Genomic DNA, 26,415 nt, shown 5'->3' on the forward strand with positions numbered 1-26,415 from the left:
CTGAGGCAAGGGTGAGCCAGCCCCAAGGGTGTGAGAGCAGGAGGGCCGCTCCAGTTCCTCATAGGCTGCAGCCCTTGGGAGAGTGGTGCCCTTGCCTTGACTGGGAAACAGTGGAGCTGGCTCTGGAGGGGTGGGCATGAAAGAACTACCCCCAAGGGCACGAGAGAGGAGAGCAGCAGAAGGCAGCCATGCCTGCTGATGCCAGCACTGGGTCTCCTAGCCGGAACAGCGCTGGAGAGCTCATATGAGGGGGTGGGAAGATGAACCGGGTCGGGGTGCACGATGGGAAACTCACAAAGAACCAATATGAAATTTAAAAAAAATAAAATTAAGAAAAAAGATTTTTTCACTGAAGGACATTGTTCATTTTAGAAGAAAAAGTGAAGCAAGTTGTACAAATAGTACTCTAGCTTGTATTTAACTTTGAACTTCATTGCACTGTAATTTAAAAATATCTCCACTACTCTTCAATTGTAGAATTTATTGAAACATATTTAATGTATTCTACTAAAGCTTTCTGTGTGATGGTTTTAAAACAAGATGCGCCATAAAGTTTTATACCAAAGGAATCTGTCTAGTTCATTGCTGTGTCCTTAGCATCAAAATTGTTCTGGCCCCAAAAGAAGCATTTAGTGGGTATTTGAAAGATTAATGAGTGAATGCACAGACACAGAGAACTATAACTTTGTCTGCTGAACATCTTAGGGAGAGTATAATTGAAATGCATTATATATTTTTAAAGCATGAGCAAGTTAAACTTATCTTCATTCAGACTGCGTCCAGTGAAAGATTAACTGTGTTTCACTACTTAATACGTACTATAGGAAAACAACATGTTTTCACATTGTGCTAAGTTGCTGACACGATACCTAAACTAATAACACACAGGAGTTATGAGTGTGGGTCAGAAAGCCCCGGGACACAAATCCTCCAGAGTGGAAGTCCACTTGGATTCAGAGGGCTACTGTTACGGAGATTTGTACCAGGAATGGGGTCGTCACTGCTGGACACAAGCAAAGGACAGAGACTAATTGTACTACCCGAATTTACCTGCTCATTTAATTATCTACTACTGAGCTGGGTACTGCGGACATGGAACACAAAGTAAATTGTTAGACACACTCAACCACAGAAGCTGATCTTTGGGAGTGCGGGGTGGGGAGAAGGGTATTGATACACTGAGACTGTGCAGATACAGACTCAAGTCCTAAGAGGGGCTAGCCAGCTCAGCCTAAAAGGCAGAGACTCACATGTGCTTAAGCTGATCTACCAGATAGAGCAGGTTGGCTCTCAAGGGACACGTGATACAGTGGCCATCTGGGAGAAGATGCAACATTCATTTTCATATTCATTCTCCAGAGTTGCTGAAGCAGTACATCTCAGACTGGGTGGCTGACCAACAGGACAACTTTCCCACAGTGGGACTGGCTTCCTCTAAGGCCCTTCCTTACCTGCTAGACAGCCACTATCTTGCTGTCTCTTCTCTCTCTTCACCATGGCCTGGCATCACTGTGTTCTGCTTTTTGTGTGAAATGCTGTGGCCTAGAGCAAGACAGGCATCCACTCTGCCACTGAGCCATGTACACCCCTAACTATGTTCCTCTTTTATTTTGAGGCAAAGTCTCATTAAGTTGGCCGGCGTAGCCTTGACGTGGCTCTGCAGTCCAGACAGGCCTTGGTTTATGATCCTCCTTTTCCAGTCCCTGAAGAGCTGGGATGGCATCTCTGTGCCATGATGTCTAGATTCTTCTTCTTCTTTTTAAAATGTAGAATTATTATATGTCCAAGTTGCAGCTCTTTCTCTTTGTAAAGGAGGGTCTGCCCGTGTCACAGTTACTTTAACAATCTGAAGAGAACATTGAAATGGGTCCTAGTAACAGAACCAAGAACTGGACTTGTAATATTTCTATAAACCACACATAATCTCATCGAAGGCGGGGAGCATCTTGGGTTTTCGCATTACCTTATCCATTCACTTAAGCTTTATAAAAATATTTCATACTTTCTCATTTTCTTTTGTTTTTTCTTAAATAAACCATGGATTATAAATGACAATTTTTCACCAAAAATTTGGTGTTTATTCCAGGGGAAAAGAGAGGGTTCTCTAAAAAGCAAATAAATAAAAAAACTGCACAAATAAAATTATTCAGATAGCTATTAACAATGACAACATTACATCAACCACTCATAGCACACGAAGCAAATTTCTACAAACCCTGGCGGGGGAGGGTGTCTTTAGGGTCCCTAAGGATAAACTAGTATTCCTTGGTATCTGTGTCTGATGTTTCTCATGGGCTACAGTTTGTATGGGAGATATGTTGTACCAATGGAGTATAAACTAAGAGGTCCTGTCCTGTGTCCTTGACCCTTTGTATCCTTGGCTCGATAGCTCTGGCAAGGTCACGCTTGCATCAGTATTTGGTGGGAGCTATACGCCGTTTAAAATTTAACAGTAAAAGGGAATAACACTCGAAATGTAAATAAGAAATACTCAAGTTAATAAAAAAATAAATAAATAAAAAAGAAAAAAAAATTTAACAGTGCTTAGGACTCCAGTGAAAAAATACATTAAAATAAAGACCTTTAAAAACAATAAACAGGGGGTTAATACAGTAGCACAAAAGAGGAGTTGACCTATTCTTTGTTTTGGTGGTTGGTTGGTTGGTCTTGCTGAGGACCTGCCTCAGCTTGAGAGAAGGTCCTAAGGAAGTGGTGAATGGGAGCAGTGAACAAATGACTTGGAGTCAGTGATGGACACAGCTGACAGCTCTGTGTTCTGCTGTAGGTACTCCCCCTCCTTTCTCTCAGACCAAAGCCAAGTCTTTTATTTTCCATAAGCACATGGCCAAAGCTGCTTGCTAGAGCTGGAGCCCCATTGTTCTATTACATTATTACCAACTTTCCAGTTTCCTACTCCCTCATGGCCTGGCCTAAGCTTGTCTGTCCTGGAGCTTGCTCTGTAGACAGACCTCAAAGACTCAAAGATCTGCATGGCTTTGTCTCCTGAACACTGGAATTACAGGCATGCTCCACCATGCCTGGACTTAAGCTTTTCTTTACCTAGAACTTGGTCTGCCCCAAACTGGCCTTTAATTGAGAAATCTGATTTCTTTTGTCCTCTGGGATTAAAGGTATATACCACCATGCCTGGGCCTGAGCTTTTCATGGCCATTATTCCTCAAGATCTGGATCAAAAGCCTGTGTCTTCCATCCACAAGTGTGATCCAGATCTTAAAACTCCATTTCTCGATTATAGTTCATTCCAGATTAAAAATCCAAACTATTCCTTGTTCAACTACAAACACAAACAATAAGCCTATCTGGGTGGGATCTTGCCCTTAGATCACCACCCCCTAAATCTCTTTATTTCCTTCCTTAATACCTTTCTGACAAAGCTGTCTCTATTCTTTCAGGTCTATGAAGCCCCTCGTACAATTCATATTGTATTTCTTATATTTTGCATAGTTGAGAAATTCTGTAAAGAACAGTTCTTAAATTAATTTTATATATTCTTGAACTCATGTTTTCAGAGTTCTTTTCTACAGCCTTAAGGGTTGTTCTGAATGAAGGTCACAGTGTTACTATTTTGCTGAGGAACACCAGACACATTCTTGATTCCTGGAATTGTACTGTTTCTGATTATCATGTAGTCATTAATCTTCACAGGGAGAACATTCCCCAAAGGAGGAACATAAAATATATACATTATTATACAAACAAGCCTTATGCCTACAGCAACCACTGGCACTGAGAGGACCCACACCCTGTTGGCTCTGCTCCAGGGGTGGGAACTGTGTCACACTGTCTCTTCTGATGCCATGCCAGACCTAGCAGTATTTTAAGAGAAAAAAAAACTGTTTCAATTAAATTAATTAAGTGTACAAACACCATAGGGTTTCATGCTGAACAAACAGGTATAATTAGACCTAGTGACCTGTCTGAGTCACCAGGTCTGACTCATCATTGTCTCAGGTTAGAACAGGTTCAAGGACTCCTATTGTATAATAATAATAATAATAATGATAATAATAATAATAATGATGATGATGATGATGATGATGATGATATGTCTAATGTATGGTCTGCTTGATACAGAGAGAATATCTTATGTATTGTATGGATGCATCACCTGTCAATTAAAAAACCTATGACTTATACGAAAGGGTAGAATAAAAGGCGGGATGTCTGGTAGGCAGAAAGAATTCTGGGATAGAGCAGAGTATAGGAAAGATGTGAGAGGACAGATGGTGCCTAAGCAGAGGTAACCAGCCAAGTAGCAGAATGTAGGTTAGTATAAACGGGTGACCTTAATTGTGTGTGGAGGTGGTTGGAGCCAAGTGGCCTGGAAAGGGTACCTCACATTGAGGTTGGTCACGTGAAGGGACAGAGTGCTTTATCGTCCTCTGGTTGAGTCAGGCGCAGAGGACAAAGGACCACTCACTGGAATACCCACTGATGAGTAGCCAAGGGCTCCTGGTGAAGGTGGGGGCGGGGTGGGTCATGCAGTGAATCTTCATGTGCTTCCTCAGAGAATGTGGGTGAATGTCGGATATGTCACAACCTTGAATCTTACAGTAGTAGGTCTTGTCACTGGTACTGACATGGGAGTGTTTCTTTTGATCCCTGCCATTGGCAAACTTCCTGTCACAGCTATCAAATCCACTTTTTTTTTCTTTTTTCTGGAACTGGGGACCAAACCCAGGGCCTTGCGCTCGCTAGGCAAGCGCTCTACCACTGAGCTAAATCCCCAACCCCTCAAATCCACTTTTGAAAGGCTCTTCCCCTGTATGAGTGCACCTGTGGATCCATGCATAGAGAGTCCTCTCCAAAGCAGATGTGGCTGTTCGACTTCAGTCCACCATGAGGTAATTCACCAGCGTATGCACAGAGCATCTGGACACTGCTGGCCAGGGGTGGCAGGACAGTCTTCTCATCATATAAGGACAATAGTTCGAATGGAAGAAGGACCACCCTAAGGGTTCCTTTTAATAATTACCTTCCTACAGGCCCTTCATCTAAATACCATTACATTCAGGGATGAAGATTTTTTCAGATGAGATTTGTAGTGATATAACAGATGTGGTTTCTAGGGAAGTGGATCAATACATAGACCTGCAGAACTCCCTGACCAATGATCCATGCAAGATATGTAGTTCCATTTGGGCAGGGATATAATATTCATTTGTTGCAAGGCTGACCCATGCATTAGTGTCACCAAGAGAGAAAAATTAGACTTGCACAGTTTCAGATTCTACATTACAATTAAACTTAAGAGATTGCTACTCTTCGACTTCTGACAAGATTTCAAATATCTGAAATACGTGGTGAAGATAGGAAATGTTTCCTCTTTTCCAAACACATCTTCAAGATTAGATCATTTTTCAGGGGCACCTGCCGCCTTTGTTGTTGTTGCTAACATGTTTGGGGAAGTTATAAGCACACGCATGCAGGTGGGCAGGAAGCTGAGGAGAAGTATTTGGATCCCTAGGGGCTGGAGCTGCAGGAAGTTATAAGCCACCTGACATGGATGTTTGGAATAGAACTTGGGTCTTATGTAAGAGTGGCATGTGCTCTTGACTGTTGACCAATCTCTTCAGCCTCAACTTGCTCATTTCTTGATTTCAGAGGGTCTCCGGTGTCAAATCACTGAAGATAGCAAACATCTGTGAATATTCCAGTCCTTTATATGAAAAGTATGATATTTGCATATAACCAACACTCAGCTTCTCATAAACTACAAAGCATCTCTAGATCTTTTTTAACAGCCAGTTCTACAGAAATGTTCATAGCTGTTATGCTGTGCTGTTCATTAGAGAAAAAAGAAAAGGAAAAAAAACATTATAAATGGTCAATACAGATGCAACAGTTTTCTAATATTTTGCCTGTGTATGTGCATGTGCCATGCATGAATGTGTATATGTGTATTTGCATAGGTGTGGGAGCACATGTGCATGCATGGGTGCATGCATGTGAAGGCCCAAAGTTGATGCTAGTGTCCTCCTAAGTCAAGATCTACATCATTTATTGAGGTATTCTGTGCTGGCTGAACCTGAAGCTTGCCAATCCCAAGTTTAGCTTGTCAGCTTGCCCCAGAGCTTCCTCTCTGCTCCTCAGTGCTAGGATTACTGGTGGCTGCCACATCTGCTTGGCTTTTACTTGGACTCTAGAGATCTGAACTTCTGTCCTCATGCTTGCACAGGTTATCCACTAATCCATCTCCCCAGCCCCCATAAATATTTCTAATCCTGGGCTGTGATGTTTCATGGAGGTGGAGTTCAAGAATTTGAAGATACTCAAAATGTATGTCATTGGAATTAAAAGATAGCAGTAAATGGTCCTGAATATAAATTCCATCACTAGACTTGGCCACTGATGCTTAGAACAATGACTAGTTCATAATTGATTTGCAAATTTGTTGCATAAAACTGAAAATGTCATTTTTACTTATTATTATGTAATTATTATGTGATTAATAATGTGCAATTGTTATGTAATTTTATATAATTATATATCTTAGTTATTATGTAATTAATCATGTAATAGAAGTTTGTTGCTGGATTGCAAGCTGGTACTCTCGAAATCAGTCTGGTGTTTCCTCAGAAAACTGAACATTCCACTACCTGAGGACCCAGATATACCACTCCTGGGCATATACCCAAAAGCTGCTCCAACATACAACAAAGACACATGTTCCACTATGTTCATAGCAGCCTTATGTATAATAGCCAGAACCTGGAAAGAATCCAGATGCCCTTCAGCAGAGGAATAGATACAGAAAATGTGGTACATCTACACAATGGAATATTACTCAGCTATCAAAAACAATGACTTCATGAAATTCTTAGGCAAATGGATGGAACTGGAAAATATCATCCTGAGTGAGGTAACCCAATCACAAAAAGAACACACATGGTATGCACTCACTGATAACTGGATAATAGCCCCCAAAGCTTGAAATACCCAAGATACAATTCACAGACCACATGAAGCTCAAGAAGGAAGACCAAAGTGTGGATGCTTCAGACCTTCTTAGAAGTGGGAATGAAAATACTCACAGGAGGAAATATGGAGACAAAGTGTGGAGCAGAGACTGAAAGAAAAACCATCCAGAGATTGCCCCACCTGGGGGTTGCATCCCATATATAGACACCAAACCCAGACAATATTGTGGATGCCAAGAAGTGCTGACAGGAGCCTGTTATAGCTGTCTCCTAAGAGGCTCTGCCAGAGCCTGGCAAATACAGAGACAGATGCTTGCAGCCAACCATTGAACTGAGAATGGGTTCCCCATTGGAGGAGTTAGAGAAAGAACTGTAGGAGCTGAACAGGTTTGCAACCCCATAAGAAGAACAACAATACCAACCAACCAGAGCTCCCAGGAACTAAACCACCAACCCAAGAGAACACAGGAATGGACCTATGGCTCCAGCCGCATATGAATCAGAGGATGGCCTTGTTGGGCATGAATGGGAGGAGAGGGTACTTGGTCCTGTGAAGGCTTGATGCCCCAGTGTAGGGGAACGCCAGGGCAGGGAAGTGGGAGTGAGTGAGTGTGTGAATGGGTGAGGGAGCACCTTTATAGAAGCAGTGGGGGGTGGGATAGCGGGTTTCTGGAGGGGAAACCAGGAAAGGAGATAACATTTTAAATGTAAATAAAAAATATCCAAATGCAATAACATGAAATTATCGAAACCCTAATAACTTAAATGATTGAACCAGAGCTAATTTTAAAAATGTTTGAGCTAAAGGAAAAATTCAATACAATCTAGTTTTATGTTATAGTTTTGGAGACGAGAAAGGTCAAGCTTAGGTATCATGTGCCGTGACTCATCTAAGGACAGACAAGATCCAATTCCATAAATAATCTGGCGCTTACTTTAACTTGTTTGTTTGTTTGTTTGTTTGTTTGTTTTTGGACAGTGTCTCTCTGCATGGCCTAGGCTCTCCTTGAAGTTTCAATCCTTTGTTTTCAGCTTCCAAGTGTTGAGATTACGGGGTATGTTGCCACATCTGGCCGGTTTGTTTGTTTACTAGCTCATTTTTGAGGTTCGGTCTAGGTAGACCTGCTGGTCTTGAACTCACAGAGCAATTGCCTCTGTCAAGTGCTGGGCCTAAAGGTGTGTACCACCATATCTCGAAGATCTCCTTTAAAATGGGCCTGGAGAGCCGGTCAGCAGCTAAGAATCTATATAGATTGCTCTTGCAAAGGACTAGAGTACAGTTCCTAGTACCAGAGTCAGGCTGCCTGAAATTGGAATTTGATGTCTCAGACCTCCCAGGGTACCTGCCCATAGGTATATACTCCTCCATGAAGACTTACATGAACATGAATAAAAATAAAAAATATTTAATTTTTCTATGTTTTATAAAGATCATACCTGATTTTAAAAGAGTGCTGATTGCTTGAAAAAGTAGTTATATGGAAAAATGAGATTCTGTTCTGGAATTCTACTTACAAATTCATGTCTTGAGAGTAATTATTATGAATACAGCATTTGTTTGCAGCTCTCAATGGGTTATTTTACTCCACCCCACCCCCAGCTTCCATCTAGGCATGGCCATGCACAATCCCATGTAATCCCAGCACCCAAGGGTCAGACTTAGCCATGTAGTGAATCCTAGGTTCATCAGGGCTCCACGACAATACCTGTATCTCAGAACAGCAGAGGCTTTTAAACTAAAAACATACGATAAAAGAAGCCCATATACTGAGCAGCTGGTATGTGGCAAGCACACTTCTGCACTCTGGCACAAAAACCATAAAAACTCCTGGGCTCTCAGAGCTGACTCTGGACCCAATAGGCCAGAGACAAAGAAAGCTACTGGGTGAGAACATTTCAGTATTCAAGTTGTTTCTCATCTAAGAGACAACACAATATACAAAGAGGCAGATATTAAGAATATGACTCTCTTCCTTCCTCCCTCCCTCCCTTCCTTTCTTCTTTATTTCCGGCAGGGTCTTGCTCTGCCGCTCAGGAGTTCAGAGCTCAGGGTAGCCTCAAATTGCCCTGCCTTCTTGCCTCCCAAGGACTGGGGTCAAATGTGTATGCAACCATGCCAGGCTAATAATATGATTTTCTTTCATTTTAAAAGACATCCTCATTTCCACCACCAAGAAGAGCTTTGCCTATAACGTTAAAATGTTAGTTCAGATTTACTGATTTCCGAAACTCCATGAGCCTGCCACGGGGTGCTAGAACCCCAAGCTTGTGGGATTGTCCTTCCTACAGCTGCCGGCAGTTTTAGCCTTTGATTCCAGCCTTCCTTCCCGATGTCCAGGCAGGGAAGCTGGGCCCTGGCTGAGCAGTTTAAGAGGAAGAAAGATCCGTGATTAGTGACCAGCAGAGTGCATGTTCATCGTCGTAAATGTGACTACTATTACTCTATGTATTCATAGCTGAACATTCAGGTGCAAAGAGACACACGCTCAAGACTTGAAGGTAGTTGTTCTGCTGCCACATTGAGAAAGAGTATTTTTATGTATGCTTCAAAGATATGTAGATACAGAGATGCATGTGTGTATTGATGAGGGTAGTATTAGCATCCTGCCGTTTTCTACTTCATATAATAAAAACATTTCCACTAAAAAATATAGCATTAAATCACTTCAATAGCTGTGTGAGCATAATCTCCTGAGTTATTAAGCCTTTATTGTGATGGTTCTCAGGTCATAAATATTTCACTATTTTAGACATAATGTTGATGTGTGTGTGTGTGTGTGTGTGTGTGAGAGAGAGAGAGAGAGAGAGAGAGAGAGAGAGAGAGAGCATACATGCATGCAAGCTTTATGAAAAAAATTAAATGTCTGGGACAAAATACAGAAGCACAATTCCTGAATCAAATTTTCTGTACCCGTTTAAGCTTTGGAGTAGAAATCACAGGTTCTGGGCCAGAAAACGTGTGTGTGTGTGCGCGCACGTTTGCACCTCTTCTTGCTGTGTTCAACAAGCTCCTGCAACAAGCCCTCACCCACGATGCCGTCCTTAGGAGAATGTGACCTCCTCTCAGTCTAACTCAGTGCCCTCTGACAAGCTTCCTAGAATCTGGGGGAAACTGTGGTGTCCCCTCCAGTCTTCTTTGTGAGGTGTGGCTGCCGTCCAGTACTGACAGCCGTCCAGCACTGACAGACACACGTCTATCAACCTGCCCTGGGGGATCAACAACTCTGTCCTTCATCTTTGATTGCTCAACGTCCTAGCAGGTGAGTGGGGGCTGGGGGAAGTTATAAAGAGCTGGCTTAGAAATTTCGCTCCACTTTTACCCAACGCTTCCTGGATGCTGGACAGATGTTCTGCATGGCTCTCGGGAAGGTTTGTAAAGATCAATGATACTCTTTCCAGGAGCTGGGGCTTGATCAGAGGTGTGACCTGGGCTGGTCCTGGCATTTTCTCATGCCACCTGTGGCTTCTGGTGTTTGTAATCGAAACCAACACCCTGCCATAGGGAGACACCACCCAACCTGTTCCTGAGCTGGGGGTCACTGGTCATCAGGATCCTGTCCCTCAGGGCAAGCTCCTGGTGTATTTCAAACGTGAAAGGCTGTGAGGAGCAGAGCCAGCAGCAGAAACAGCACTGTTCTCACCCTACCCCTCAAAGCCGGGACATTGGACTGAGGAAACCACCCCCTCAGAGCTGCAACTCCTACCCCAAGTCCTCTGATTTCTCTGATTATTTTCCAGGAGAAATGTTGGCTGACTTACTCAAACTTAATGAATTTTGGAGAATATTGGGATGCAAACACAGAGACCTCAAAAGGAGGCTGGCTGCCACGATCTCTCCTAGTGAAGGAGCTAGTTAGTGGTTGAATGGTCCAGTCTTAGGAGATCCCAGAAGTTTGCTGTGAAATGCAAATGAGACTGAACCAGAAAAAGAAAGGCTCAAAACTGTAAACATTTATACCTGGGCAGCTGTGAAATTACCCAGTTGCTAACACTTCTGAGACTTCTGACCGGCTAATTCCAGCCTGATTCCCACTGTACGCTGATCAAGATCAGTTCCCCCAACCCCACCCCCACCCAAAGGAATGCAGCTATTCTGTTCACCAGGGTGTCTCCTGCCAGGACCTGGGGCAAGAATCAGTTTCCTCACTGTGAGTTCCAGTCAGATGTCCTAGCTGAACTGGGTGAAAAAAAAAAAGTATAGACTATGACTATTTGAGCAGTGAGGCCGGTCTTACAAAGAAAGACAACTCTGTGGCCAAGGGGCGAAATACCGGGTCAGATTTGTACCTCCTGTCTTTGGACGGACTTCACATCACAGTGGCCAGTAGCTGACTGGAGTAGAGAGCTCATTTTTGCTTTTTAAATATTAAATGGACCGTGTCCTACCTGCTGGCCCTCCCTCCACAGCAGACCACTTGCAGCATCTGTCACGTCTCAACTCGACTTCTGCCCCTGCCCCCTAGGAAACCTTGTGTCCCCGAGGCCTAGAGGGTCACACAGTGTCAGGACAGTAAGATCCACTCAGAGGGACAGTCCTGAAGGGAAGATCTCTGCCCTGGAGTGAGCTGGGGTCCTTCTCAGCAGAACTCCCAGTCTCTGAACTTACTGCGTTTACTGAGCCAATAGCAAGCAGGACGCCATGTCCTATGGGCCCCAACTCTGTCTTGTAGTTTGTACCTCCCCCATCCATGTTGGTCTCCAAAGGAAGACTTGGAGATTTAATGGAGCTTGTGAGATGGCTCAGCACATGTTCACTCACTACCAAGGGTCAGTGTGGGTTCAGTCTCTAGGGCCTACGTGGCAGGAGAACTGACCTCAAGGCAAGCTCCAAAATATATGTGTACACGTGCGTGAGCGCGCACTCGCACACATGCACACGCACACGCGCACACAGCAGCGAATCTTTCTCTTGCTGGCTGTGCTGTTACCATGAGGGAAAGTGTTTATGAAAAGGGCTCCCCACGCCTCACCGTTTCCTCCATTGCTCTTTCCTCTCTAGCTTGCTCTCACGTCCTGTGTTGCCACCAGAGCTTGGACATTTCAGGTTCCAAAACCTTGAGCCAAAATACATTTTCTTTATCCCTAGTGCTTGATATTTTGTTATAGCAACACAGAATGGATTAAGATAAACTGTGAGGAAAGGGAGGCTCAGGCAGAGACTGGAGGGGCCTCTGAGCAGGGAAGCCTAACACTGATGTGCTTGACTCTGGGTATGTGAGTCACATTGCCTAGTCAAGCATACAAACACATGTTCACTTCCCTCCTCCTCTGTCTCCACCTCCTCCTCCTCCTCCTCCTCCTCCTTTTCCTCCCCCTCTTCCTCCTCCTCCTTTTCTTCCTCCTCTTCCTCCTCCTCCTCCTTTTCCTCCCCCTCTCCCTCCTCCTCCTCTTCCTCCTCCTCCTCTTCTTCCTCCTCCTCTTCCTCCTCTTCCTCCTCCTCCTCTTCCTCCTCTTCCTCCCCCTCCTTTTCCTCCTCCTCCTCTTCCTCCTCCTCCTTCTCTTCCTCCTCCTTCTTTTCTCTCTCTCTCTCTCCCTCTCCCTCTCCCCCCTCCCATCTTTATTTAAAATCTAAAATGTCACTGAATTTACTATAGATCACATGCACTTTTAAGAAATAATAAGGATCTTGGGTACTGGCTGCAGTATGGACAAACAATCTGAATAGCCCCCCCTTGAAATAAAGCAAGAATGTCAGGGACAGGGGCAGGAAAGCCAAGGTTAGACCAGTCTCTAAGTCACGTAAAGTTGTATTTATCAAGGAAGGATGCTATCACACTATTTAACGGTTTGTTGACTGGATTTACAACTGTTAAATATTTAGACATATGAGCTATAGGCCTTCCTCTGCTAGCAATCATGTCCCATACCCCTGTGGAGGTTAGGAATCTAGGAATAGAAGTGGGTTTACTCAGAAATGAATTCATAATGTCCATTTCTGGAACCCAAGAAAGGGATATTGGGGTAATGTGAAAAAAACTGGGTCTAGGAAAAGATTTTCATGGACTAGTGGGCATGAGGAAGTTTCCTTCTTTTGGGATCCACTGACACATGTTCAATGTTTATGATTTGGTGTTTTCTTCTTTTCTAGTTCTTTTGAGAGTTCTCTTAGCATATTATTCAAATTCTATGTGGAAAAACCAAGACCTCCCATGGGTCTTGGCTGAATTTAGAAGCTAAGGATATGGGATCTAGTTAGCTAGAACTCAGCCCGAAGCCAGTAGAACCAGAGCAGGCAGAACCATCTGAACACTTAACAACTCTGCAACCTAGATCTGCTACAAAACCGATCTGGGACACAGAGCCTACATAATAGCTCATACAAGGCAATCATATAGTATTTATTGTAAGGTAATAAATACCTTCTAGCAAGATAGAAAACACTCAATAAATTGTTAGATAATTATTTGTAAATGTCTAAATAAGAACTATATTAATAATATAAATATAAACAATGTGTTCTAATTATCTAAATGGAAATACACAGACTATAAATAAAGTTTTATTTAATCAAAATATTAAATGATTTTTACAAGCTTTATCACATATAGTTAAATTGAATTTAATCTTAGGAAGTTTGACCACTGTTGTGGTTTGAATGAGGACTGTCCTCCATTGGCTCATGTATTTGAACACTTGGTCCCTAGTTGGTGGCACTGTTTGGGGAAGTTATGGAACCTTTGGTGTCATGGCTTTGATGAAGGAAGTATGTCACTGGGGAGCAGTTTCAAGGCCTCATAGCCTCACCTCACCTCCTGTTCCCATTCTGATGAAACTGGATCTCTGCTTCCTGCTCCTGCTCTCATGTTATTATAAACTCTATCTCTGTGAAGCTGTAAGCTAAATTAACCCTTTCTTCTTTAAATTGCCTTCGGTCATAGTGTTTTATCACAGCAACAGAGAAATAACTAACAGCGCATTCTCACGTTCAAAGGCTGAGGAGGGAGATGGCATATGGTAATGCCAAGTGAGCCATTCTAATTAATGTCTCTTGCCCCACTGGGCACTTTGACAACATTTCCAAGTTGCTTGCCATGTCCTTGATGTACTTTTCTTTTCTTGACTTGTTGATCTTGTATCGATAGAAGGAATTTATCCGGCAAGAAAATTCAAGCTGTGCTTCTTGGAAAGGTCTGCCAAGCACAATTGCATTAGGCTGCTTCTGTTTAAACATTCCAGTTCTTGAGAAATTCCCTAGGCACTGCTCTCGGTGTCCTTGTTGGCAGGGCTCATGCCTAATGTTAACAGTAGTCTTCTGCCACCGAAGCATGACAAGAGGGCTGCAATGTGAGTGTTTCCCACTCGTGGGTTGGAGCCTTCATTGCTCAATGTGACTGGCACTGATGGGAGGGAGGCTTCATGGAAAGTGCTGACCTCACAGAACCAGAAGCCTCATGCCAGTCAGTGCTCTCTCTTGTGAAACTGGATTACTTACTGGGAGGAGTCAGTTGTTACAAAATCAAGTTGGCTTTCTCAGCACTCCTTCATTGTCATGGGATCCCTCCTACTTTCTGTTGTGAGTTCCAGAAGCTGAGGCCCTCGTTAGAAACGCCCTCTAAATATGGAACTTTGCTGGCTTCATGAAACAGGGCCAAAATAAACCTTCTGTCATTATAAATTACCTAGACTCAGATACTCTGTTACAGCCACAGAAAACAGGCAACCATACATTTGAACTCTAGATAGAATGTACTGAAGTATTTTCTTTCCTGTCTCTGTAGAAGGCAGGCCATCCCAACACACTCACACACACACAGGATATATGGGTCAATGAATAGAATTTAGAGTTCAGAAACAATAGCATTTATCTATCACCAATCAACAACAATACCAAGACAAAAGAATGCAGAAGAATAGTCTGCCCCAGCATTAGATATCCATATGCAATAGAATGACATTGGGCTCCTAATTTATATTATATACAAAAATTAATTCAAATAGGTCAAATATCTAAATCTAGAAGCTGAAACTATGAAACTCTCAGGAGAAAACAGAGGGGTAAGTTTTATGGCCTCCTATTTGAGGCTAGACACTGAGAGATAGCTCAAAAGAATAATCCACACAAGAAAAATAATTTCTGGATTTCATAGAACTTCAGAATGGAATCCAGGTAACACATGCACTAATCCTGGCACTTGGGAGACAGAGGCAAAGGGTTCTCTGTAAGTTTGTGACAGACCTGCCCTACATTTTGAGTTCCAACCCAGTGAGGGATACCTAGTGAGATCCTATCTCACAAAAAAAAAGCTTAGTGCATAAAAAAATTGAGAAAATAAAATGACAACATTTCACAATGAGAGAAAATATTTTCAAACCATATATCTGTAAGAGATTTGTACCAGGATATACACGTTAAAAAAACCTTACAGCTCAACAAGAAGACACAATTAAAGGTAGCCCCCCAAAAAAGATGTATATTTCTCCAAAGAAGATATTTTAATGGGACAGTAGGCACATGGGAGGGTGAGTGGTGGATAGGAACATGGAGACCATAGTAAGACCCCTCTCCAGGAGCTGGATTTGTAAATGGACAGAACCGGAAAAGATCATACTGACTGAGCAGCCGAGACCCAGAAAGACAAACATCACGGTTCTCACTAACTTGAGCTCCAAGCTCCGAGTCGTCAGATGTAAGCACACATCCTGGAGGAGTGCCGGCACAAAGAATGTAAAATGGAGTGACTATTGCCAGGGTGGGTGGGTGAGGGAGCAATAGAGAGGGAAAGGTAGGGTACAAGGATCTGATCCTGACCGGGGACAGGGGATAGGAAAAGGACGGGCTGTGTTAGGGAAAAGGGAGGAAGTAAACACAGCAAAAGGAGGGAGGGGAAGAAAGTAACAGTGAGAATAACTGGAAGGGTCATAAGGGATGTTGCTACTCACTGTCCACCTAAAATACCCACGATGCCAGTAAGTCAGTATACATACACGCAGAGTCTGAATGAAAACTTCCCATCGGGGCTGACAATGTTGCCTCTAAGAGCCAATGACCATCTTACAAAAACCTCAATACTGGGCATGAGAATCCCTCTTTTCAGTTGTTGGTAACAGTTGTCCAAGAGGCTCCCAAAACATAGCAATTGCTATTACCCTTGGTGGCCTCCAGGATGTGGAAGGTTTGTCTCTATTTTTGAAGACACCACACATTTCAGACGTATGCCCCAGAGGACCCTGAACTGGAACTGACCTGGAAACATTCTCCCTAAGGACCAGCTTTGACAGTACCGCAAGGCACCATGCAAGCTTCCAAAGGAGGGAAGCCACCAACAATCCTACCCAGCCAACTCCTGTGAACTACAACAATGGCCACATGGCACAATAATCTTAAGGGTCCAGTATGGCACACATACCTTGGTGATAACCAACAGCTCTCGAATTGGACTTAAGACCTGCTCAACAAGAGGGGAACTGAGCCTAGTACTGGAAATCTTGCCAATTACCCAGGTTCAGTGACGTCATGGATGTTGAAAGAGAACCTACAACTACTTCACTAAACCCACAGGATCCCTAACAACAATCTAAACACTTGTCTTTATACTCTCACATAAATGAAGTTACTCTTTGTCAACAAAACTCTGTGCGATACTTGGAGACCACTACAGAAAACTGCAACAAATCAAAAACTGCAACAAATGGAAATGCAGAGTTGTGGAGCCCACTCCCGATGGGTACATCTACAAAACACCCAAGACTCAGGGAGCACTGTGCAAGAGGGAATGGAAAGATTGCAAGAACCAGAGGACCAGGCAGCTAGCTATGAGATGGTGTCTCCTAAGAATGTCAGAAGTTACACCCATAAAGTCTCGTCAACACAACTTTCCAAATGTGAGCTGAGCAAGAACGACTACAAAAGACGCGCTAAAGTGGATGGGGAAAGTCATTGAGGTCTCAACCCTACGTAAAGATCTACAGGCAACTAAGGTACAATAAGAACAGGAGAAGTCGGCTTCCTCGGGGAAAAACGCACCAATTGGTTATCCAATGCTAAGTGGTTCACTCTGAATACTGAAGTGATTGGGGGGGGGTGTCCTGTCTCACTCTTTACTGTATTGCTCTTGAGTAAACAGCACAGAGACATCAGAATTTATTAACAAGCTGAAAATCTGCAGTGCACAGGTTCTGAGAATATTATAATTTGTCTAGGCTAACAGTAACCAGGTAAATGCCCCACCACTTGGCAACCAGGCTATCAATAACCAGGTAAATGCCCCACCACTTGGCAACTAGGCTATCAATAACCAGGTAAATGCCCCACTACTTGCCAACTGAGTCCTGCTCTGTTTCATGTGTGTCCTCAATGTGAGCTTCTCTTAGCCACATGCTCCTGGCCTGGCCTGCCTCATGGCAACCTCCTTTTTCTACCTCCTCTGCTTTCTCCTCATGATCCCTACTTGGTCTCAAGTTCTGCCTTCCTCTTTCTCCTGCCCAGTCATCATAGACTAAGCAAGTTGTACTTACACATTTAAGAGAGAGGAAGAGGGAGAGGAAGAGAGAACAATGAAAAAATCATGAAGTTGAAAGAGAGCAAGGAGTGGTATATGGGATGGCCTGTGAAGAGGAAGGGGAGAGGAAACAAGTGTAATTATATTACAGTCTCAAAAATACAGGAAACATTCTTAAGGCCATAAGACACACTTTATATCCACTAGGATAGTTGCTGTTGAAATGGGAAATGACAAGTGTTGTCAAAGTCATTCTTGTACACAAATGTTGACAGTAGCACTACTGACAATAACCAAAGGGTAAAAGAACTTACATGATCATCAACAAGGTAGATGAATAAACCAAATGTGGATTATGTAGTCAGTTGCTAGCTCGATGATGGTTTGATAAAACACTTTGTGTGTATATATGTTCATGTAAGTGTATATACATGTGAGTGATGTGGGTGTGGGTGAGTGTGCACATACGTGTATGCATGTGTATGTGCGTTTATGTGCATGTATGTGTGTGTGCATGTTGTGTGCATATGTTTGCATGTGGTATGCATGTGTGTTTGCACAGGTGTGTGCATGTGTGCATTTGTGTTGTTTCGTGTGCTGTGCTTGTGTGTGTGTGTGTGTGTATGTGTGTGTGCATGCGCATGTGTGCATGCACATGCACAGCCCAGACGTCAATGTTGGGTGTCTTCCTCAATTGCTCTACACCTTATTTTTTGAGACAAGCTCTCAGTGAAAATGGAGTTTGCTGATTTGATTAGAGCAGCAGCTGGTCAGCAAGCCTAGGGCTCCTTCTGTCTTTCTCTGCCTCCTAGCAATAGTATTATATTTGTACCTCCACGACTAGGTTTTTATATAGGGGAAGGGGGACTGATTATAGGACTTCATGCCTACTTGGCACTTTACTGAACAATCACTCTAGCCACTAATTTCGCCTCTAGTGTGAAAGCCTTCTGTATGTTTGGGGTTTTCTTTTGAGGCTTACATGCAGGAAGATCTTCTCTTCAGTTGCTGCGCAGTGGAAGCAGGTCACAGCTCCCAGTCAGTCCCATGCTCTCATGGTAACAGCAGATGGCCCATGGCATACTGTGTACTGTGTACTGTGTACTGTGTACTGTGTACTGTGTACTGTGTACTGTGTACTGTGTACTGTGTACTGTGTACTGTGTAGCTGAGCTATGAAGTTATATGTAATACAAAATTCACTTACAGTTCACAAACTTCTCACTTTGTGATGGACTTACTGGGACATTAAATCTGAGAAGTAAATGTATACAACACTGGAATATAAAGGAGCTCCAGCGCTTCAGTACTCGTGCAACACTTGAAACATGAGGGAACCTCGAAAACGTGTTAAGTGAAAGAAGCCAGACTTAAGATGACACCACATGTCGGATTCTATTTATACAGTCCATCAAGAATAGATGAACCTTTGAAAGCAAAAAAGCAATTTGTGGTTGGCAGTTCAGGCTGGGTGGGGAAGGGATTGTATTGAATCTGTACATTGATTTTGGTAGATTCACCATTGTCATAATAGACTCAACCAGCCCATCAGCATGGAAGGACATTCCATTTTCTAGTGTCTTGCTCAACCTACGTGTTTAGAGATTTGAAGCTTTCATTGTAGACGTCTCTCACTTATTTGGTTAGGCTGATTCCTATCACATTGTGAATGGGAACGTGTCCATGAGCTCTTTCTGAGAATGTTGGTGTCTAGAAAAGCTACTGATCTTCTAAACCAAGTTAGAATTGGTTTAGAAGACCCAACCATGATATACAAAGATACTAAAAGCATACATTGGAGAAAAGGCAAGACCTTCGACCTATTGTGCTAAGAAAACAATGTTCATGTGTAGAAAAATGAAATTATAGCTGTATCTATCACCCTGCTCAAAAGTTGTCTAGAAATGGGTCAAAGAACTCATGTGGCACCTAAAATATTGAACCTGCTAAAAGAAAATATAGGCCATACCCTACACAATGTAGAGGTGGGAAAGGAGTTTCTGAGTAGGGTACCCTTTTGCCCAGGAATTAAGACCAACAATTGAGAAGTGGGTCCTCTGTACTACCAAGGAAACAATCAATCAAGTAAAGAGGAACCCATAGAGTGAGAATCTTTGCCATATATATCATATATATATATATATATATGATATACATGGCATATATGATATATAATTAATATCCAGAATATACAAACAACTCATAAAACGAACAACCCAAAGAACCAAGAAGACAAAACCCTAATTTAAAACTGGGCTTTTCAGACATTGCACAAAGACTGAAACGTTGGAACACTGAGCTCTAAATGGGAGCTCTCCTGTAAATCCCTTCCCTTAGAGTGCAGTAAACCGGTGTAAGGAGGCAGGAGGAGTGTAGGAGCCAGAGGGGTGGGGACACCAGGAGAACAACTGTAAATCAGTGGTTCCAAGCCTTCCTAATGCCGCCTGCCACCCTTAATACAGTTCCTTGAATTGTGGTAATCCCTAACCATAAAATTATTTTTCACTGCAACTTCCTAACTGTAATTTGGCTGCTGTCACAAATCACAGTGTAAATATGACACTGTCCGATAGTCGCGGGTGACTCCTGTGAAAGGGCCAGCAGCCACAGGTTGAGCACCTCTTATCTAGAAGCTGCGTCAGCAGTATTTGGGGCTGTTCTGAAGACAGGAGCTTGTGCGCACTGCTTCCATGCCCTGTGCCCCTCATCTTCGTCTCCTGGGCCTCACTCCACTGCTGCGTATGTGCTATTGATTTGTCCTGTTCTCCCAGAGGCCTCTGATGAGCACAGCGGGCGAAGAGCCCCAGCATTTCCCTCTCATGCCTCCCTCTTGCAGCTCCACTCTCCTCGGATTCAATTTTCATGTGCTCCTGTGCCACTCCAGCAAACTCTGGTGACTGGAAGGGAACTAAGTCCCTCCCGGTGCGAGATGCCTCGATGCCCTGTGGTTTGTCAAGCTGACACATCTCTCCTTTTTCAGCTGAATAACGAAGTCAGACAGTTCGTTCATTTCCGGTACACTTTATCACCTGGGGAACTTTGACTTTCTGATAATGCTGGCTTTTAAAACCCTACCTGGTTCGGGGTTTTGTTTTCATTGTGCTGTTGGCTGAGTTTCGGTTTCCTTTCCTGTCCTTCCTATTAGTAAGGTTTCAGTTCTGTTTCTCAGTATATTCTCTTTCCCTTTCCTGATGCCGCCCATTTGCTGGCATTGTTCTTTTCTGTTTTTTTAACCTGATTAAAATTAACCAGTTATTTCAAGGCAGATGTTCCCAAACAGGAGCTTTCAAAATATTGAGAGCTCGGTACCCTGTCTATTTTAGATCAAGCAAAATCCATTTACTTTATTAGATTACGTACTCATTTATGAATACATTGGCTTGCTCCTAGGAAATCCCACGTAGTGAACCGATCATTGAGGACGCCCGGCACACTAGTGACTTTAAGGGACCCACATTGGGGGCTTCCGCTTCTGCTTGGACAAAGTGCTGAGAACTCCCTGAGCTGAGGAACATTCTGGTCACAAGATGTAGAAGGGTCTACAATCTCATTTCTTCTTTTGGTTAACAGTTACCTTATGCTCTGTAGAAATTCAGACTCCCATTTTCCAAGTTCTATGGCATTCTCTCATAGTGGATATGTTTGCTCAAAGGTTATCTTGGAACATTAATGTAAATATAAGCCTACCATGACTGTTTTCATATAAATATTTTTCTTTTTTTTTCCCCAGAGCTGGGGACCGAACCCAGGGCCTTGCGCTTGCTAGGCAAACGCTCTACCACTGAGCTAAATCCCCAACCCAAATATTTTTCTTTTCCTTTTTTTTTTTTTTTGTGATTTAGGATTATCTCCTCAAGATGCAGTCATAGTTACAAACATCACAAAAACCCTTTAAATGCTAGCTTTAATTTTTCTAGTGGTGTATGTTTACCATGGTGCATACGCAGAGATCAGAGAACAGCTTGTGGGAGTTGGTTCTCTCCTCCTACGTGTGAGTCCCAGGGCTTGAACTCATGTTACTGGGCTGGGCAGGAGCTGCCTTTACTCACCAGAACACCCTCCCACCCTCATTGTTTGACACTTTCATCAAAATACCACTATATTCTGCGTCACACTTCCCTCCTCCCCCACATCTCAGTTTTAGACTCTTATACTCCTTGTCATTATTTTACATGAGGGATCCAGCCATGTGTGGCCTAAAATGGCCATTCACTATTAATGTCCCCGATAAATCAGTCCCTTTTTTTGTTGTTGTCCAAAAGAAGTATTTTGTTAAAAAGCAATTTGCACAAAGAAATTTCACGTGTAGCCATCTCTAAATTAAAAAAACCAAGCTTTAATCAGTATGTCTATTTAACAGAGAAGCATAATGAGAGTAAAAGTGCATAGCCTGAAATGGATGGAACTGGAAAATATCATCCTGAGTGAGGTAACCCAATCACAGAGAAACACACATGATATGCACTCATTGATAAGTGGCTATTAGCCCAAATGCTCGAATTACCCTAGATGCACAGAACACATGAAACTCAAGAAGGATGATCAAAATGTGAATGCTTTACTCCTTCTTTAGAAGGGGAACAAGAATACCCTTGGCAGGGAATAGAGAGGCAAAGTTTAGAACAGAGACAGAAGGGACACCCATTCAGAGCCTGCCCCACATGTGGCCCATACATATACAGCCACCAAAGTAGATAAGATGGATGAAGCAAAGAAGAGCAGGCCGACAGGAACCGAATGTAGATCGCTCCTGAGAGACACAGCCAGAATACAGCAAATACAGAGGCGAATGCCATCATTTGTTAAACCACTGAACTGAGAACAGGACCCCCGTTGAAGGAATCAGAGAAAGGACTGGAAGACCTTGAAGGTGCTCGGGACCCCATATGAACAACAATGCCAACCAACCAGAGCTTCCAGGAACTAAGCCACTACCTAAAGACTATACATGGACTGACCCTGGGCTCCAACCTCATAGGTAGCAATGAATATCCTAGTAAGAGGACCAGTGGAAGGGGAAGCCCTGGGTCCTGCTAAGACTGAACCCCCAGTGAATGTGATTGTTGGGGGGAGGACGGCAATGGGGGGAGGATGGGGAGGGGAACGCCCTTATGGAAGGGGAGCGGGAGAGGTTAGGGGAATGTTGGCTGGGAAACCGGAAAGGGGAATAACAATCAAAATGTAAATAAGAAATACTCAAGTTAATAAAGATGGAGGAAAAAAAGGAATAATTCAGGCTCATGAAAAAAAAAGTGCATAGCCTGGAGTAGGAGAGATTTACAGACAATCAAGAGGAAGCAGAGTTACTGCTCTGGGTAGCAAATGTTACCACAGCTCAGTAAGAGAAAAGCTCAGTGGACTGGCATATTTAGGAGACACGGTGGTTCCCTTCTGGAGATAGCAGGACCTGACATCACACAATGTCAGGACTCTGCTAGAGCTAATGAGAGGAAGGAGATCCTCTATGCCAGAGGAGAGCGCTAACAAAACCACTGGAGCAGAGAAGCTAAGGTTTGCAAGTCACTATGGGTACACCACATTCAGAGGTTCCATTTCCTGACCCCAAAGGAGTCAGCCTCATGTGTTTGTAATGTAAATTCTACATAGCTTTAAAACTACAAGACTTGAACAACTATTCAGCTAAGTGTCTCCCACATCATTCATTTTGCAGAAGGAAGAGAGAGTGAATGAAGGGTTAAAAGTCTTACGTCTATCCCAAGGATACAGCTCCTTCTCCTGGAGTCTTAGTTCTAATCCAGGGCACTCGGTGCTTTGCTGGTGCTATGCTTAGACAGACAGACAGACAGACAGACAGACAGACAGACAGACAGACAGACAGACAGATGCACCTGTAACCCCAGCTCTGTGCTGGGGAAAAACAGGAGGATTGGTGGGGTTTACTGACTGCCAGCCCAGCTACAGGCCCAACGAGAGAACGTGTCAACAGAGTAGGCAGGAAGTGATAGAGCAGGATACCTGATATCCCTGCCTGGCCTCCACACTCAGGGGCTTGTACAGCTGCATACACTTGTGTACAAACATCCTGGCTTTCTGTCCATCCCCTCCCTGTCTCTCTGTCTCTGTCTGTCTGTCTGTCTGTCTGTCTGTCTGTCTGTCTGTCTCTCTCTCTCACACACACACACACACACACACACACACACCAAGAGACAAAGAAAATTCTTTGAAAAACAGAAAGAATAACGGTCCTTAGACAAGGGCACCAATGAAGAATGATTATGCAGATTTAAAAAGTACCTGACTTTTGAATAACTTCAGAGGTTAGTCCCGTGTCTCTGCTGTTTTGTGTAGAATGATGAAATAATATAACTAAGCATTGGAACTACCTCATTTGCCTGTTTAAAGAAAATTTGTAGTGTAAAGCATTGTGTCTAGTCAGCTTTCCCTGGAGCTATTTTTACCTCAGGTGTAAGTCACCCTGCTACATTCTATGAGGGGTCAATAAACAAGGGTGTGAACGCACCGCCAAGTAACAATTTATCTACAAGTACAGAAAAGTGATCAGTACAGACAACTTTGCTATGACTTCTGCAACCTAACCAGAATGGGCACTCAGGACTTATTTTCTAGCATTTGGGAGGCTGAGGCAGGAAGACTGCAGTGTACTGGAGGCCAGCCTGGGCTACAGACGATACTGTTTCAAAGTTGTACACAAATGTAAAGTTTACCAATTTCACATAAATTAAGAAAAAGAGACTGGGCTGTTGCCAGGTGGAATGTCCAGTGTGGAGACCCTGCGTCGAAGCGTGGTTCGTGTTTAAAACAGAGATAAGCTAAGAGCTCTCACAGACAATGAATAAAACAAGAGCCTGGAGCGCCTATTCTTGGCAAGTTAGACAAACACATTCTCTAGATGCTAAAAATTAAGTTTCCAAAATAGATAAATGTGGTAGAGCCACATAGCATAAAATAGCATTTCCATCGCATAATATTAACACATATACATATATAACATAAAATTAGCAGTATTCCTCACCAAGAGATAACGTTAGGGCAAAAGAAAAAAAACGATGTATTCCAAAAGATGACATGGAGACTATATCTATTCACTAAAAAAAATAAAACAATCTTCTCTAAACAGATACCCAACCTAAAAAGCTGTGCCCAGTTATAGTGCTATATACTGAATAGTCAGGAAATACGTGCTTCTGGGAGACGGTGGTGACTAATGGTCATGTAGCTGTGAAAGCCCGTGGTTGGAGAGGTGCGATTTCTCCCGTGGTAGAAGGTACGTAAGTTCGGGAAGTAAGATTGCAAAGGATGAAGGTGTTTTGTGTGTACATGGGTCAGGATGTGTATACACAGTACCTTTACCCAAATTACTATCTGCACGCTTTACACAATGAAAAGACTAGACACACTCTTCTAGGTACTCCCCATAAGATACAGAGACTTTCTTTGTTGTTGGGAGACTCCTAAGCTTGAAGAAAAAAGCACTGTTCACAGATGCAGAACACAAGTCAAGTATGCTTACTAGAACTTTCTCTCTCTCCTGATGGCATTCCTGCAGGCCCCATGGCTATTTAACCCAAACCGTGGCAGCCATGTGTAGATGTCTAAGATGTGTGACTACAGTGTAAAGGACAGGGAGCGGACCCGTCTCACCACAGGCGTTCTCCCCAACGAGGGCTCGAGTTTTGCCTGAATCGGAAATAACTAGAAACAACTGAACTACGAACACTTGGAGGGATATATTTCTAAAGAAACTAACTTGAGTGGGTGTGTTTGTGTGTATACACGTGTGCAGCTATACACGTGTGCTTGCATGTGGAGGCCAAGACTCGAGCATGGGTCCTAAGGAGCTCCTTGTGATTTGGTTTTATTTTCCTTTTAACCCTTTGTGACATTCTATTTATTTTGTGTGTCTCAGTTTGTGTATGGTCACACTACCACACCTCGTAGAATAGGGTCTCTTTGCATCTGTTTCTGAATTCAGGTCACCTGACTTGATGTTGGCTTTGATTTTACTTTCTTTTTTAAAGATTACCTATTTATTGTATGTATGTGAGCACACTGTTGCTCTCTTCTGACACACCAGGACAGGGATCCCCTTACAGATGGTTATGAGCCACCCTCTGGTTGGCTGGGAACTGACCTCAAAACCTCTGGAAGAGCAGTGCTCTTAACCACTGAGCTATCTTTCAGCCCTTGTTCTTACTTTTAAAAAGGTTTTTGGGATCACAAAGTTTCCCCCTTGCCTTTTCTCCCTGAAAACTTGCTCATGCCCTGCGGAAGACGCCCACTCTCACTCCCAGCATTTCTCGGCTGCCTCTGGTTTGTCATAAGGTTGAGACTTCGTGGGCTTTCTTCTTTCCACTTCAGCCATGGCCACTGGAGTCATCCCGGTTCAGTTCACATTTGGGCAGATATGCTGGTGAGACTTCATGGGCGTGGCTCCTAATGTTACTAGGAAACAGAACCTCACAGTAAACTCTAGTCTTGTGGCTCCTCCAGTCTTCCTGTCCCGTCATCGGCAATGTCCCCTGAACACGAGGTACAGGACTGTTTGTACACGTATCCAAGGGGAGTAGGCTTCACCACTCTGCACTGTGATTGGCTGTGGTTTTTATTGTGCTCTCTAAGGGGAGTAGGCTTCACCACTCTGCATTGTGATTGGCTGTGGTTTTTATTGTGCTCTCTAAGGGGAGTAGGCTTCACCACTCTGCATTGTGATTGGCTGTGGTTTTTATTGTGCTCTCTAAGGGGAGTAGGCTTCACCACTCTGCATTGTGATTGGCTGTGGTTTTTATTGTGCTCTCTGTTGCAAAGCAGAGTTTCACTGATAAGGGGTTAATGAAACCCTAGATTGATCTGAGGGTATAAGAACAAATATTTGTAGATTGCTAGCACTTATGCTGGTTTACTAAGTTAGTGGTTATAAAGTCTTTTCCACTAACCATGCATTCGCAAGCACTGAGAAGTTAGCTGGGTTTCTAGTACCAGAGAGAACTTCCCCTTTATTGAGTGGGCCTTAAGTCCGATTAGACAGCTGACGGTTGTCACTAACGTATGTCTGT

General features: G+C 43.3%; 1 long non-coding RNA gene across 4 annotated transcripts in view; it reads right to left on the minus strand.

Annotated features, from left to right (window-relative positions):
- LOC102550524 (uncharacterized) overlaps positions 1 to 26,415 on the minus strand; it is a 36,910-nt gene that overhangs the window by 3,340 nt on the left and 7,155 nt on the right. For 2 of the 4 annotated variants that reach the window (XR_010056964.1, XR_010056963.1), the window contains one exon: positions 1 to 26,415. This exon is cut by the window's right edge. This is a non-coding gene — a long non-coding RNA (uncharacterized LOC102550524). The other 2 variants (XR_005492396.2, XR_005492394.2) reach the window with 2 other exon arrangements.

Source organism: Rattus norvegicus, chromosome 13 (genome assembly GCF_036323735.1).
Source record: "Rattus norvegicus strain BN/NHsdMcwi chromosome 13, GRCr8, whole genome shotgun sequence".
NCBI lineage: Eukaryota > Metazoa > Chordata > Mammalia > Rodentia > Muridae > Rattus > Rattus norvegicus.